This window comes from Dipodomys spectabilis, unplaced genomic scaffold (assembly GCF_019054845.1).
Source record: "Dipodomys spectabilis isolate Male_0828 unplaced genomic scaffold, ASM1905484v1 ptg000009l, whole genome shotgun sequence".
NCBI lineage: Eukaryota > Metazoa > Chordata > Mammalia > Rodentia > Heteromyidae > Dipodomys > Dipodomys spectabilis.
Window position 1 is genome coordinate 15,261,339 of NW_024870686.1, and position 15,041 is coordinate 15,276,379.

Sequence of the window (15,041 nt, forward strand, 5' to 3'; positions counted from 1 at the left end):
ATACTGTATCTTCTTTAAGTAGTAGAAAATGTATGTTAAGAATTAGTTCTTTAAAATGGTTCTAAAAATTATTTTAGAAAGACCTATAATTAAATAATATCATAGATTCTAGTTTTGTGGCCATTTCACTAATGAGCATTCATTTTCTCTTTAGCACTCATAGAGTGGTGATTTGGTAACATTCTCCTTTGAAGAAACATAATACCAGATGAAATAATTACATATCACTACAAAAACATGAAGGGCCACAACACTTCCTAGATTAAAATCTCCTGGCAGAACTTACATTGAATAACTCTGAAGTAGATTCAAATTAGCTAATAATGGGCCAAAACTTAATTGCATAGTAAAAATTTCATCAATATGAATGGGGGATTATGAAATAATGATTGCAGCTCACCACTTAGCATTCAATGGCTGCTACATCGTCTCTCCTGGTGCAAATGATTATGGTGATAACCCCTTTAAAAGCAACATATACTTGTCTTAAGATAACAATTCTTAATATTTGTGTCTTATTTTCTCTGTTTACATCTCAATTCCCATCAAAAGAACAGATGTTTAAAACAGCTAGTAAGCTGAGCAACAGTGGCTCTCACCTATAATCCTAGTTACTCAGGAGGCTGAGATCTGAGGATTGTGGTTCAAAGCCAGCCAAGGCAGAAAAGTGAGATTCTTTTTTTTAAAATAAGTTTTTAATTGTAAAAATACTGTACAGAGAGGTTACAGTTACATGAGCAAGGTAATGAGTACATTTCCTATCAAACATTGGTGCCTCCTCCCTTGTTTTTTCCTTATCATCCCTTCCATGCCACTTTCACAGCTATACTCTCTCTGCCTCTCCTGCCTAAATTGTAAAGTTTGTTTTTCAACATAGTGTCTTGTACATCTCATTGTTACAATAGGTCAATCTGTATCCTTATTTTTCCCTTCCCCTCCCCAAATTAGACCGACATTAAATACAGTGAAAACTGAAAACAGGGGTTATACCGTGTGGGAGGAACATACAAAGCAACAAAAAAAAATCATGTGATATATTATAAATACATTAGAAACAATAGCAAGAGAGAAAAAAAAAACACTGTGTCCCTACCTTGGTGTTCATTTTGTTTAATACCATATTTTCTTTTCTGCTTGTCCCAGCAAGATCCTTCTATCTGCACCTTTAGGAGTCACACCTTGTCCATAAAAACAAACACATTCTGAAAGTGAAAGGCTGGGATAAAATCTACCAAGCAAACGGCCCCCATAAACAGGCAGGAGTTGCAATCCTAATATCAGATAAAGTAGACTCCAAATTAAAATTAGTGAGAAGAGATAAAGAAGGTCACTACATACTGATTAAGGGATCTCTCCTTCAGGAGAATATTACAATTCTAAATATCTTTTCACCAAACAATGGAGCACCCAAATTTATCCAAGAAACACTACTTTCCCTCAAATTTCACATAGATCCAAAGACATAATTTGTTGGATACTTTAACAAATCATCATCCCCAACTAGATAGATCAACTCGGCAAAAACTCAACAGAGAAACAGCAGATCTAAACAACTGCCTGGCGATCAACTAGATTTAACAAACATCTACCAAAAAATGAGATTCTTATCTCAAACTACAAAAAAAAAATCGGAAAATAGAGCTATGGCTCAAGTGGTAGAGAGCTAGCCTTAAGCAAAAAAAAAAAAACAGTTCAAAGAGGCTGCAATGCTTGGTAAGAAATGTACGCATTATCCTGCCCATGTAATTGTAACCCCTCTGTACAGTATGTTCACAAATAAAATTAAATTAAATTTAAAAAAAAACAGTTCAGGGACAACACCCACACCCAGAATTTAAGCCTCAAGACTACCCCCCCCCAAAAAAAGTCTAAGAACAAATTTCCACCTATAAAACAAGTAAATAGGTTCTGGATATTTTCTTTAAAGCATGGTCATTATGTCCATGAAATTGACTGATAGAATACATCTAAAGCTTTCATCACAAATATAAAGAGTTAAATATATGAGATGACTCATAAGTTAGTTCTCTAGTTTGTGGAAGTCATTTCACAATGTTTTGCATATTGTATATATTTGGAACATACATACATATATATATATATATATATATATATATATATACCATATATATTTCATTTTTGTCACCATCATTAAATAATGCTAGATAAATATATAACACATATTTTTACTTTTTACATGGATACCAATAGTATTTAATTGGTATAATTTTTCATTTATGAGGAGGATGATTAAAAAGATGATGAATAGCATTAATATATGGGTATGTCTGGGTTGCCTTCATGAGTTTTACCCGCCTTCAGTGGGGATGAGTATATGTATCTTAAAAACATAGTGAAGTTTATTATTGCCTGGTTATTATTTTCTGGTTCTTGGTTAGGTGCTTTTACCTCTCTGAAGCTGAAAGAAAAAAATAGGAGTAAATCTTCTTTGGAAAATATGTCACTCATATGTCAGAGATGTCGATATTCTTAGGGTCCAGATAATTTTACTGAACACCACACTTGGTTTGACAACCACTCATCCTCAATGGAATCCACAGATTATTTCTCCTTGGGGGAAAAACCAAATTGAATCAAAGTAAAACCAAACAAGATACTTTCCAATTATACAGCCAGAAAGTATCAAAGGGCCATTTTCTTAGAAGAAAAAAAATCAATAAGCATATATTCTGCAGTGTGTGAATCACAACGTACCAACAGATTTCCACCATCTCTCATTGTTCTACAAGGGACATTTGTCACTGTCAAAGTCAGGAGGCTCTTCCACTAGAGACAAGTTCCAGAGTCCTCCAGAAAAACATGTTTCAGTAGCACTTCAGGCAATTCATGCCATTTGTTCAGGGCTTCTCTGAAAGCCATCATCTCTCTCCTGTCATGTGGCTTTAAAAAAAGGGGGTTTTACAGAGGAGACTTCCATTTTTATTTGACACAATTCTCCCTTTCTCCTTTTATCTTGAGGTAAAAGATGAGAGGATATGATTTAGAGAACCTAAAGATAAATTAGCAACAAAATACCATTCAAATATCTTTTGATGTTCCAACTTCTGAGTGGATCATTTTCTGAAGTGTGACAGTGATAGAATGCAAGCTGTGAGGAGAAAAATATAAACAACAAAGTGAGAATGAGGCTCTAAGTTCAAGTCACATTACCAGAAAAAGAGTTGTAAGAAAAATTCATTGTATTGAGAAAAGAGTTTTCCCTGCCAGTCCAGTTTATATCACAGTTTGGGAACTAGGTTTATCAGAACTCTCCTAGGACAAATCCACGGCTTGCCTAACATTTGCCTAAGATTAAGGCTAAAAATAATGTGTTTAATTGACACTCTTTATACAACTACTTAAACATGATATGTAAATAAAATTGTATTCATAAACTGCTTTATTAAATGGCGGCTCCTTTGTACAATTACTTTAAGACAACACAATATTTTTCAAGAGATAAAAAATAAAATAAAAATCCAGGGATCTACCCACATATATAATAAAATAATAGCGTATTTCTGTATCTTCGCAAAACAAATCCCTCTATCATGTTTCCTTGTCATCATTTTTGAATGATAAATGTCAGTATGGAGGAAGTAAACTCTGGCAATTTAGGGGCTTGTATTATTAATACAATTCATAAATCCCAACACCTATTGGGATTATGGCATTATGGTGGTTTAGTAGTGTGACTATGACTATAAACAAATGGCATTTTAATCTAAAGCCACATTTTCCAATTAGCGCTCCTTAGCCACGGAAGTGACAGCCACCCTGGTTGTCTGTGCCTGGTGTGGAGGCCACACAGTGTCTGTAAAGCACTTTCAGAATCCAAGGAACCCTCCCTCAAAGTGGATAGTGGGCCACCTGGAGGGGGAGATAGATCTAAAGTATGAATGTCCTTTTCTGTGAGGAGCAACACTTAAGTCTATTTTACCTTACCTTCTCGGTGAGATTGAGAGATGTTTGACAATTCTTTGTACAAAGAGCAACCACTGATGTCAAATCATTGCAGCAGTCACTAATATGGTTTGTGACAGGTCAAACAACAAAAAAACATCTAGGGCTGCTGCCACAGCAAAGACCAATTAAGATAAAATACGTTATATAACTAACGCCTGGAAATCATAGTTATCAGTGATGGCAAAGTTTTAAAACAGTTTTTTAAAACTACTTCTTATTAGCTAGAGCCCATGGTGAAATACCTTAAACATTTCACCATACTTTTCTTTTTTCTTTTTTGAGTCAGTCATGGGGCCTCAACTCTGGGCCTGGGCACTGTCCCTCAGCTCTTCAGCTAAAGGCAAGCACTCTACCACTTGAGCCACAGTGCCACTTCTGTTTTTTTCTGCTCATGTTGTGCTGAGGAATAGAACCCAAGGCCTCATGCCTGCAAGGCAAACACTCTATTACTGAGCCACCTTGCCTTACTTTTCTCATTTGTAAAACTTGATTAATCATATTCAACTCATTATACTTTTCAATGTAACTCATTATACTTTTCAATGTGGATTAAAGCCTAGAATATGTTTCATGAGGAAAATGTTGCTGCCATAGTTGGGTGTCAGTAGTTCAAAACTATTATTCTAGCTACTCAGGAGGCTGAGATCTGAGAATCATGGTTCTAAACTGATCTAGGCAGACAAATGTGTTGCTTGCAAGTAGTGGGCACAAAAACTAAGCAAGAGCACAAAGCTATGAGTTCAAGTCCTCTTACTGGCACATACGCACCAAAAACATGTTGCTGCCATTGTTATTGTCATCATTATTATATTGGCAATGAAGCTATTTAATGAAAACAAGTTAATTATTTTAATCACTAGAATGAATTAGATGTAAACATACTGCAGGGGCATTTGTGTAACTTAAATTTTAGATGTTCTTCTTATCCTGAAAATGCTTGCAATTGACACTATTAAGAATGTTGCCAAGAAAGGTTGGACAAATGGGATTACATGAAGTTGTAGAGCTTCTGCATGGCAAAGGACATAGCTAGCAAGATCAATAGAAAGCCTATGGATTGGGAGAAGATCTTCACTAGCCATACAACGGACAAGGGTCTCATATCTAAAATATACTTGGAACTCAAAAAATTAAATTCCCCAACAACAAATCCTCAAAGAAACGACTGCCCAATAAATAAGTGGGCTAAAGACTTAAAGAGAAACTTCTCTGAAGAGGAAAAAAGGATGGCCAATAGACACATGAAGAAATGCTCAACCTCCCTAGCCATAAAAGAAATGCAAATAAAAACAACATTGAGATACCACCTCATTCCAGTTAGAATGACTAAAATCAAGAACTCTAAAAACAACAGATGCTGGAGGGGATGTGGACAGAAGGGAACCTTACTGCATTGTTGGTGGGAGTGTAAACTTGTTCAACCACTTTGAAAGTAATACGGAGGTTCCTCAAAAGACTTCACATAAAGCTCCCCTATGACCCAGCAATCCCACTTTTGGGCATTTACCCAAATGATCACAAACAAGACCATAAAGCTACCAACACCACTATGTTGTTTATTGCAGCATTATTTACCATAGCTAAGATATGGAACCAACCCAGATGCCCCTCAGTAGATGAATGGATCAAGAAAAATGTGGTATATATACACAATGGAATTCTATGCCTCCATCAGAAAGAATGACATTGCCCCATTTGTTAGGAAATGGAAAGGCTTGGAAAAAATTATATTAAGTGAAGTAAGCCAGGCCCAAAGAAACATAGGTCCCATGATTTCCCTTATTTGCAATATCTAGTATATGTCTGAGCCAAGCAGAAAAGGTCAGGTAAGTTGATGTTAGGAAAATGAACCCTTAGATATGTATTTAAATGTAGTTTTCTTTCATGCATTTGTTTCTAACACAATTATAAGATTATTTCTTTGTTGCTTTGTATGTCCCTCCCCCACAGTATAGCCCCTGCTTTCACTGTAGTTGATATCGGTATAATTTGTGGAGGGGAAGGGGAAAAACAAATCGTTTAAATAGGGATACAGGTGGACCCATTGCAACAATGAGATGTACAAGTCATTATGTCAAAAACGAACTTTACAACTTTGGTGGGGGGAGGGGGAAGCGGGGAGGATTGGGTGGGGGAGGTGGGGGGAGGATAGGAAGGGATGGGAAGGGGAAACAAAGGAGGAGGCTAAAATGCTTGATAAGAAATGTATTCATTATCTTGCCCATGTAATTGTAACCCCTCTGTACAGTAGTTTCACAATAAAAAAAAAAAAAGAATATTGCCTCCCACAGAATCTTTAAATACAGAAAGGAGAATGCTTGTGTGCTCTTCCACACCAAAGCAAAGATAGGAAACCTACTAGGCACGGTGTATGTAATAAGAAATGGTTACAAATGACAAGGCTGAGTTCATGTAGGAATAGATAGGAGAATGCTTTGCCTTCCCACAATGATGATGGATTTTGGAACCATGCCTACATTTGAGCCTCAGTTTACCCAGCTATCTGTGGGATGCTGGGGATGTAACTTCCTCAAGCATGCTTTCTTCTTACAGAGCACATTCCCTTACTTGGTTCTGCAAGGTCTGAGAGGAGCATTAGAGATGACATCCGTGACAGTGCCCAGAAGGCTTGATGCACTCAGCAACTACTTAATGCTTGTTAAGGGTTTACCTCTTCCACATACGAATTGCATGAATAATTTTGCAAGTTCATAAATAACACATTTCAATAAATGTGTTAAAAATACATGGTAAAAATAAGCATTTGTCCTGAGGGAATACGCCTATTTAGCAAAAGACGCCTTGATAATTAGGAAGGAAATGAAAATTCCGTATTTAGCTAACAGACATTGAAGGAAAATAAAGGTAGCAGTGAACAGTGCTCAAAACGAAAAGTTGTCTTCTCATTTTCTACTCAAGCTAATTACGAAGGACAAAAAAGCAGTGTTGTTAGTTCACATTAACAATGAGAAGCCCTACTACAATTTCGGAATAGCCTAGATTAATTGCTAAACAAATAAGAACAAGTTAAAACAAAAAAATAGAAGTATAGTTTTATGATACGGAAGGCGATGTATTCATTCTACAATTATAGCCAACTCTTTTTCTGAATGATCCTTTATTCCACATGTGATGATCTAACAACCCATGTGAAGAACCATCAGAAGCCTCAATGGGTTAACTAAGGAATTTGGATGACAGATTCATATCTACCAGATTTGCATTCTAAATATGATTTTGAAATGTTATTTTTTTTGTCAGTGGTGGGGCTTGAACTCAGGGTTTGGGCAATATCCCTGAGCCTCTTTTTGCTCAAGGCTAGAACTCTACCACTAGATTCTCAGTGACTATTCCAGTTTTTGAGTGGTTAATTGGAGGTAAGAGTCTCACAGGGACTTTTCTGCCTGGGCTGGCTTTGAACCACGATCCTCAAATCTCAGCCTCGTGAGTAATTAGGATTACAAGCGTAAGCTGCCAGCACCCGGCTTAAAATTTTTCTTTTAAAGTTTGATGAGTACAGTTACACTGAGATCATCAGACCATTAAGTAGACATTGGTGAATCTGTTATTCCAGACATTATTAATCCATTCCCATAGACTTTATTTTCAATAACTAATAACCGCAACATGCAAGACATGTTAATTCATTGGGTCTGCTAAAGTGTTTACAACAATAGTCAAGATGTCCTCAGGCTACTGGGTTTTACATGTAATGACTATGTGACAGACCAACAAATTCAAATAAGGAAACCAGAAATAGAAGTCAGGTTTATGGGAGAAAGCAAGCCATTACCCTAGATCTCAGCACACGCTAACACACCTAACACCGTTATAATGGAAACACCTTATCCATGTCCAACCCACTAACAGGAACTTATTTGATAGCAAATAACACATTGTTGAAGAAAAAGAGCACCAAATTCAATTTATATCTCACAGTCCAAGTCAATAAGAAAAGGCTGACAAATCTTCCTCCATAAATTCCCCAATTTCATGTTCTCTTTGGTTATACTGGGGGAAAGGCAGAGCAGAAAACGAGGTTCTATGCTATTAATCAACTATATAAACAGAAAGTTTGTTTTTGAAGTATTATAAGAAATCAGAAATATTGAGGAGTTGGGGATGACCAGAAAAATAGTATTTGCAGAAATTTAAGGGTACTTAAAAGAGTTCTTAAAACTATTTTAAATAAACAATGGTTACCTAGTCACTAGTAGAATTTTGACCAAGAATCCTTGCTTTAAGACTGGCTGAAAAAGTAAAAAACTGTCCTGAAATTAAACAACTGTCCCTGGTATCAACAGACATTTAGACCCTAGAACCACTTGGACCAAAAATCTGTAACTGCTTAAATATCTTACATAAAAATCTCATAGTATTTGCACACCCCACAAACATCTTCTCATATATCTTAAATCATTTTTTGATTACTTACAGTACCTAGTACAATATACATATCTATATCTATATCTATATATATATATACACACACATATATATGTATTACATTGTATTGTTTAGAGAAAAATAATAAGTAAAAGGTTTGCCCACATTCATTACAGATGCAGTAGTTTTTTCCCAGTAATGTTTGATACATGACTGGTTGAATTCAAAGATTTAGAATCTGTGCATAGGAAGGTTGACTTCATATCCTCCTAACAAGTGATGGAAAGCTGATACTTACTCATTTCTGAACATTACCTATAGTTAGTTACTTTCGGTTTAAGGTCAAATGAGGAGTCACAACAAGAGGCACTCACTACAACTTAAACCACAGAGGCACTAGAGCTTTGGCTGATAGGTAGAGGTCTAACATGTTTTACAGACAACTTTGTCTATATTACTAGCCGTTGTCTTTGGCCGAAGCAACTGCTGGAGGATGGGACTGCTCACCTTTCTGCCACTTTCTAAAGCAACTTCCTAATGTGCTACTTTCTTTGGACTGGTGTGGCAAGGCAAGGGTCCAATGCCGTGTTTAATTTGAAGTGAAGGGCATTGATTCTACTACTCCCTGACTTGTGGGTTCTTTTTTTAATGTATGAACTGCTTTGCAAATTGCAACAAAAGTACACTGACTTCTACTTAACTTGAGGGTAGGGATGAGAGGGGAAAACAACAGATGTAATAACATTGATCAAGATGTATTATACACATTACCTAACTTACGGGATTGTAGCCTCTTTGTACAACTACTGAACAAAAAAATTTAAAAGATCCTTAATCTTTTTTTATTCTTGCTTTTGATAATAACCTTGAAATTTATGGCGTCCAATTCTTATTAAGGGTAGGACTAGAATAAGTTTACTCACCCACATATTTACATACTACAAATTCTACCCTCTGGTCAATTCTGGTCATCAGAACAATAATGTTTATAGTTTTTGTGGATTTGTGTGAAAGCACTTTCACCTAAGCTTCCATCACTTGACATTGTCCTATTTCAAGAGATGTTATTTATTGAGGGTGAGCTCATAATCACTGTGTATTCATTGTTGTAATAGCATTATGTCACATCGCTAGTCTGTCACTTATAGGAGAGAAGTTATTCCAGGTTCTGGTGAATCATACCTGGAATCCTAGCTATTCAAGAGACTGAGCTCAGGATCTCAGTTCAAAGCCAATTTGGGCAGCTGAATCCAACTCCAATTGCCCAGCAAAAAATGTTGGACTAAGATGTAGCCCAATGGTAGAGGACAAACAGTGTGCAAATAGGCCAACCAAAAGTGAGACGCTCCTGAGTTCAAGTCATAGTACCATTGAGAAAGGAAAAAAAAACAGAGACAGAGATAGAGAGCAAAGGAAGATAAGAGAGACAGAGACAGAGATAGACAGAGAGAGACAGAAAGAGAGAGAGGAGAAACATTTCTTCCAGTCCAAAATGAAGGAAAACTAATTTTCAAGATAAATATAATTATATAAAGAAGGAAGGAAGGAAGGAAAAAAGGAAGGAAAGATCTCTTCAATTATGAGTAAAAGAAATTAATATGGAAGTAAGATTCAAATAGTCTTGCATCCAATCCTTTGAAAATAATCACTGACTATATCCACAATTTGTTGTAAATTTTTTTAGCTCAAGAAGAGACTGGGACTTAGGTTCCAGGTAAAATTTAGAGCTCCTAGCCAGCTAATTCCACACTGAATTTGGTGGCAGAATTTTTGTTTGTTTGTTTGTTTTGGGGGGGGGGGCCTTGAACTCTGGGCCTGGGCACTGTCCCTTACCTTTCCCCTCAAGGCTAGCACTCTGCTACAACACCACTTCCAGTTTTCTGGTGGATTTTTAATTGGTGATAAAGAGTTTCACTGCCTTTCCTGCCCAGGCTGGCTTTGAACTGTGATCCACAGATCTCAGCCTCCTGAGTAGCTAGGATTACAGGCGTGAGCCACAGGTGCAGAATTTTTAAATAAGAGAATTAGTGGAATACTATTTGGTATCACAAAATTAGTGTGAGTTTTAAACACTTACCAAAAAATCAGTGTCCAAAAGAATAGTGACTCCTTAGTGTCAATACTCAGACATGAAGGTAAACACAGCAATACCATTTGGATGTGTCACATGCCCTCTACTGCCTCTTGAAAGTAGGTTAATAATGTTAGAGGTTTAAATCACTGGAATTTTAAGGAACCTCTATACTGCTTTCCAGAGTGGTGGAACAAGTATTATCAGCAACAGTGTAGTAGCATTCATAGAGCTTCCCTATGACCCAGAAATCTTACTTCTGGGCATTTACCCAAAGACCACAAACCAGCCCACACTAATGCTACCAGCACAACCATGTTCACTGTAGCATTATTTACCACACGTAAGATATGGAATCAATCCAGATGCCCCTCAGTAGATGAATGGATCAAGAAAATGTGGTATATATACACAATGGAATTCTATGCCTCCATCATGACTTGCCCCATTCATAAGGAAATGGATAGACTTGGAAAAAAATTATATTAAGCAAAGTAACGCAGACCGAAACACAGGCTGCATGTTTCCTTCATTTGTAATAAGTATAATTATGCCTATAAATCTACAAGTTAATCCACTGGATAGCAAAAGACACTTGCACATGATTAGTTAAATAATACTCTAAACATTCACATATTGAGAAGAAGGAAGGATATTCCTAGAAGATGATCACAATGGCTCAATAGCTATGTGCCTATGACTATAGATGATGCTTATTGAAATAAATAACAAGAAATGGAAACAAGAGGTTTTTTATTGTACTGTTTTAAGTTATTTCTTCTTTCTTCCTTTCCCCCCTTTGGTTTATTCCCAAATGTTCAATGTTTTTTTTAATTTCTATATCTTTTGTCTTGTATAAAAGTTTATCTTATTTGGGGAGGACTAGGTGAATCACAGAAATGGTGGGACAAAGGGTGAACCAATGCAACAGTGATACTCAGTCGACATTATGGCAGAAATGAACTTTACAGCATGGGGGGTAAAGGGGTTGGGAGAAGAAAAAGTGGGAGAAAATGAGGGAGGGGGTAATGTTGTTCAGAAAGAAATGTACTCATTACCTGACTTATATAACTATAACCCCTCTGTACATCACTTTTACAATAAAATTTAAATTTAAAAGGAAAAAAGAATCACTGGAATTATATTTTGTATACAACTGATGCCAAAGCATTTATCAAAATATTAAAAGAGTTTTTAATTAATAAATTCATTAAAATACAACAAACATAAAGAACATGCTTACAGTGTGCATTAAAACTTTTCTTTCCTAACCCTGAGAAATTTAAAAGTGTAAAGAGATAAGAGAAATCATTACAATTAAATAATCCATTTTTTATTTGGTTAGAAATATATTGATGCAAATAAATCAAAAGGTCACCTAGCTTGTTAGCAGCAGTATAAGAGTATAATTCATATTATTTTATCTCTGAACCAGGGCCACTTCCAGTATAGCACATTGATTGAATTATTCTAAAAGGGAAATTAAAGATGGAGACTCTACCTTGTGATGCTGTTACAAAATTTGTTGTCTTTATTGTTTGAATGGCAAAGAGTTAATTAATTCTCAGATGTAAGAAAAACAATAGTTAATTATTCAAGTATATCTTTAAAAAAATTAAGTTAAACAATTTTAAATATATTTTATGGTAAGATTGCCCTGAGATTTTAATAAAATAGTATTCAATGTTAATTGTACTCACCATCTAAATATTTTGTTAATAGGATTTACTTTGATTTTTAAGCAGAAAATATTGCCTGTTTAAGATGAACTATTGGGGCTGGGAAGGTGGCTCAGTGGTAGAGCGCTTGCCTTGCATGCCTGAGGCCCTGGGTTCAATTTCTCAGCACCACATAAGCAAAAAGAAAAAAGCTGGAAATGGCACTGTGGCTCAAGTGGCTCAAGTGGTAGAGCGCTAGCCTTGAGCTGAAGAGCTGAGGGACAGCGTCCAGGCCCAGAGTTCAGGCCCCACGACCAGACCCCCCTCCCCCCAAAAATAGATGAACTATTTTGTCTTGATGAATTTTGAATATACATAGGATTTGGTTTTCTAGTTTGTCTTTTAAAAGGAACTAATAAATTTTGTTTTGTATGGGAGACTGAACTAGGGACCTTGCAATGTCATAGGGCTTTCTTGTCCATGGCTAGAATTCTACTACTTAAACCATGCAACTAATCCAGTTCTTTGCTCCTTCATTAAAGATGGACTCTCATAGACTTCTCTGCCCAGCATGGCACTAAGCTGTGGTCCTATAAGTCTTATCCTCCTATGTTCTAGGATTATAGGTGTCACCAACCAAAGACTGAACTGAGGATATTTGCATGAATTAACTGGGCCTATAATTCTCTTTCATACATCTTTCTGGCATTTTGTATCAGTTATTGCCTTTTAGAATGTGCTGGATTCTCCTCCTTTCTAACATCTCAGTTTGAAACAAAGACACAAGGTACATTCTATATTTTGAACATTTAATAGAACTCCTCATAAAACCATCTACTGTTTTATTTGAGCCACTAATTTAATTTTGTACATGGTTATAAGACAAATTGAGCTTTTTATTTCTCTTTAAATCATTCTTATACATTATATTTTCCACAAACTTGTGGATTTCAGCAACATAATTGCTGGCAGTACTATTACAGTCTTTTAAAGATCTATGTGTAGTTTGGATCCCTTATCTTTTATAGTGTTATCTCCATTCTGCTGATCAATATTTTGAAGGATTCATCCATTTTCTGGGATTTTTATTTTTATGGATTTAAAGCATAGGATGAGTCTGAATTTGCATCTCTACAACACATGCCTTTTTATATATGAGCCTCTTCCCATTTTCTCCCTGAATTCTAATCTTCTTTATTAGTCTTGGATGACAAGCTTCCCAGAATTAAATATTGTACCCTACATATAATATCAGCCACCTCTTATACTGAGGAGAATATAGATGGTATGTCATCAAATACAGCAATATCTCTAGTCTACTCCATTCTCCTTCTTTAAACCAACCCTTTCTCAATCAGCAAACTAGCTAGTCTCAGTCTCAAAAGCAACTTCCTGTCTCTCTCTACCTGAATTCTCTCTGTCTTTCTCTCTCTACATACACACACACACCACCACCACCACTACCACCCACCACCACCACCACCAACAACAACAACAACACCATCAACAACAACAACCATTTGAAGTTTATTATATGTTTAAGCTGATTTTTATACTATGTGTTGGATCTGACCTATGATACATTTTTCATTTACAGTTTGAAACTTTCTGACAAACTGCCCATCGTCTTAGTATGCCCAACATTCCCGTGTGATTTTCTAATGCTTATGTTTTTTCTTGAAGGCCTATGTGACAATAAAAGCCAGTCTTTTTATTTCTCTGCCCTTGTCAAATGTCAGTAGCAGAACTAAATATGAAAGCCATAACCGTGGTGACTATGATAATTTATACTACTTTTTCCCCACTTTTCTCTGTCATTAATTGGCAAAGGATCTCATCAAAGTCTACAAAAAAGAAGTTCTCTAATAATTCTTTTTAGCTAGTTAACAAAGGCCATGTCACTTGAATCATATAGTGGGAATCCATTGTGAAAGGAATAAACGGACATTCTCCCTGAAGGAAATTGATATCAAGTGAACCTCAAAAACTATCTTTAGCTTGATATCCATCATTTGCTTAATTATCCCCATCTTCAGCATGCTTTGAATTTTTCTCAGACAAGGCCACAATGTCTGAGGATACAGAAGTTGCCCTGTATTCCCTGAATTAAGGGCTCTTCGATAGCTGTGTCTCTCTCCCATTTGTTACATCTAATCATCTGAAAGTGAATGTGCTTAATAGGCTTTGTCTGTGAAGAGCCTCATTTCTTTCTTGTAAAGGCAACTACAGCCTTGGAATTGTCTCTTCATGCACTCCACCTTTTGACAGCACTGGGCCTTTATTTATGAAAGATGTTTAATTAATGCCCTTGGATAAATTGTTAACCTTTGAAATGGTTTCCTGATGCATGGAAGCCCTTTCTTTTCTGCCAGGAATTGATTTTGAAAATGGTCCTGCCTCCTCATAACTTATGATTCAGAGAAAGAAACCATGCAACGTGAAACTTACAGGAAAGGCTGCAAAGTACACTGATGAAGGTTTCACCGGGGGACTCGGAAGTCCAATGGGAACTCTTAATTGAAAATATGTGCAATCAAATCTTAAGAGAAAAAGATAATTTTACAAAGAGGTTTAATCTCATCCCACTAAAACGGAACCATAGTACTGAAAATTGTACTCACAGAGTACACAGAAAGAGAAGGAATGATGCAACTCTTAAGTGAATCAGTTTTGTTCGATTTCCCTGCCCATGGCTGCCAGAGACTGTTTCAAGGAAAAGAACGTTAAAGAAGTGTTCTTCAGAACTTTGACTCCTGTTTATTCAAATATTGTTCAACGTAATGTTGTATACTAAGACAGTTTAGAAAACAGTTTTACAAAGAAAACTGTACCGTGTGTGTGTTTCAGAGTTTGGTCAAGTTTGTGTTTGCTTATTTCATCAGTGTTAGCAAAATTAAATTATTGTCACCCCCAAATTGTAAGTACAATAGTGTAGCCGAAAGAGACTTTATAATTTGTTG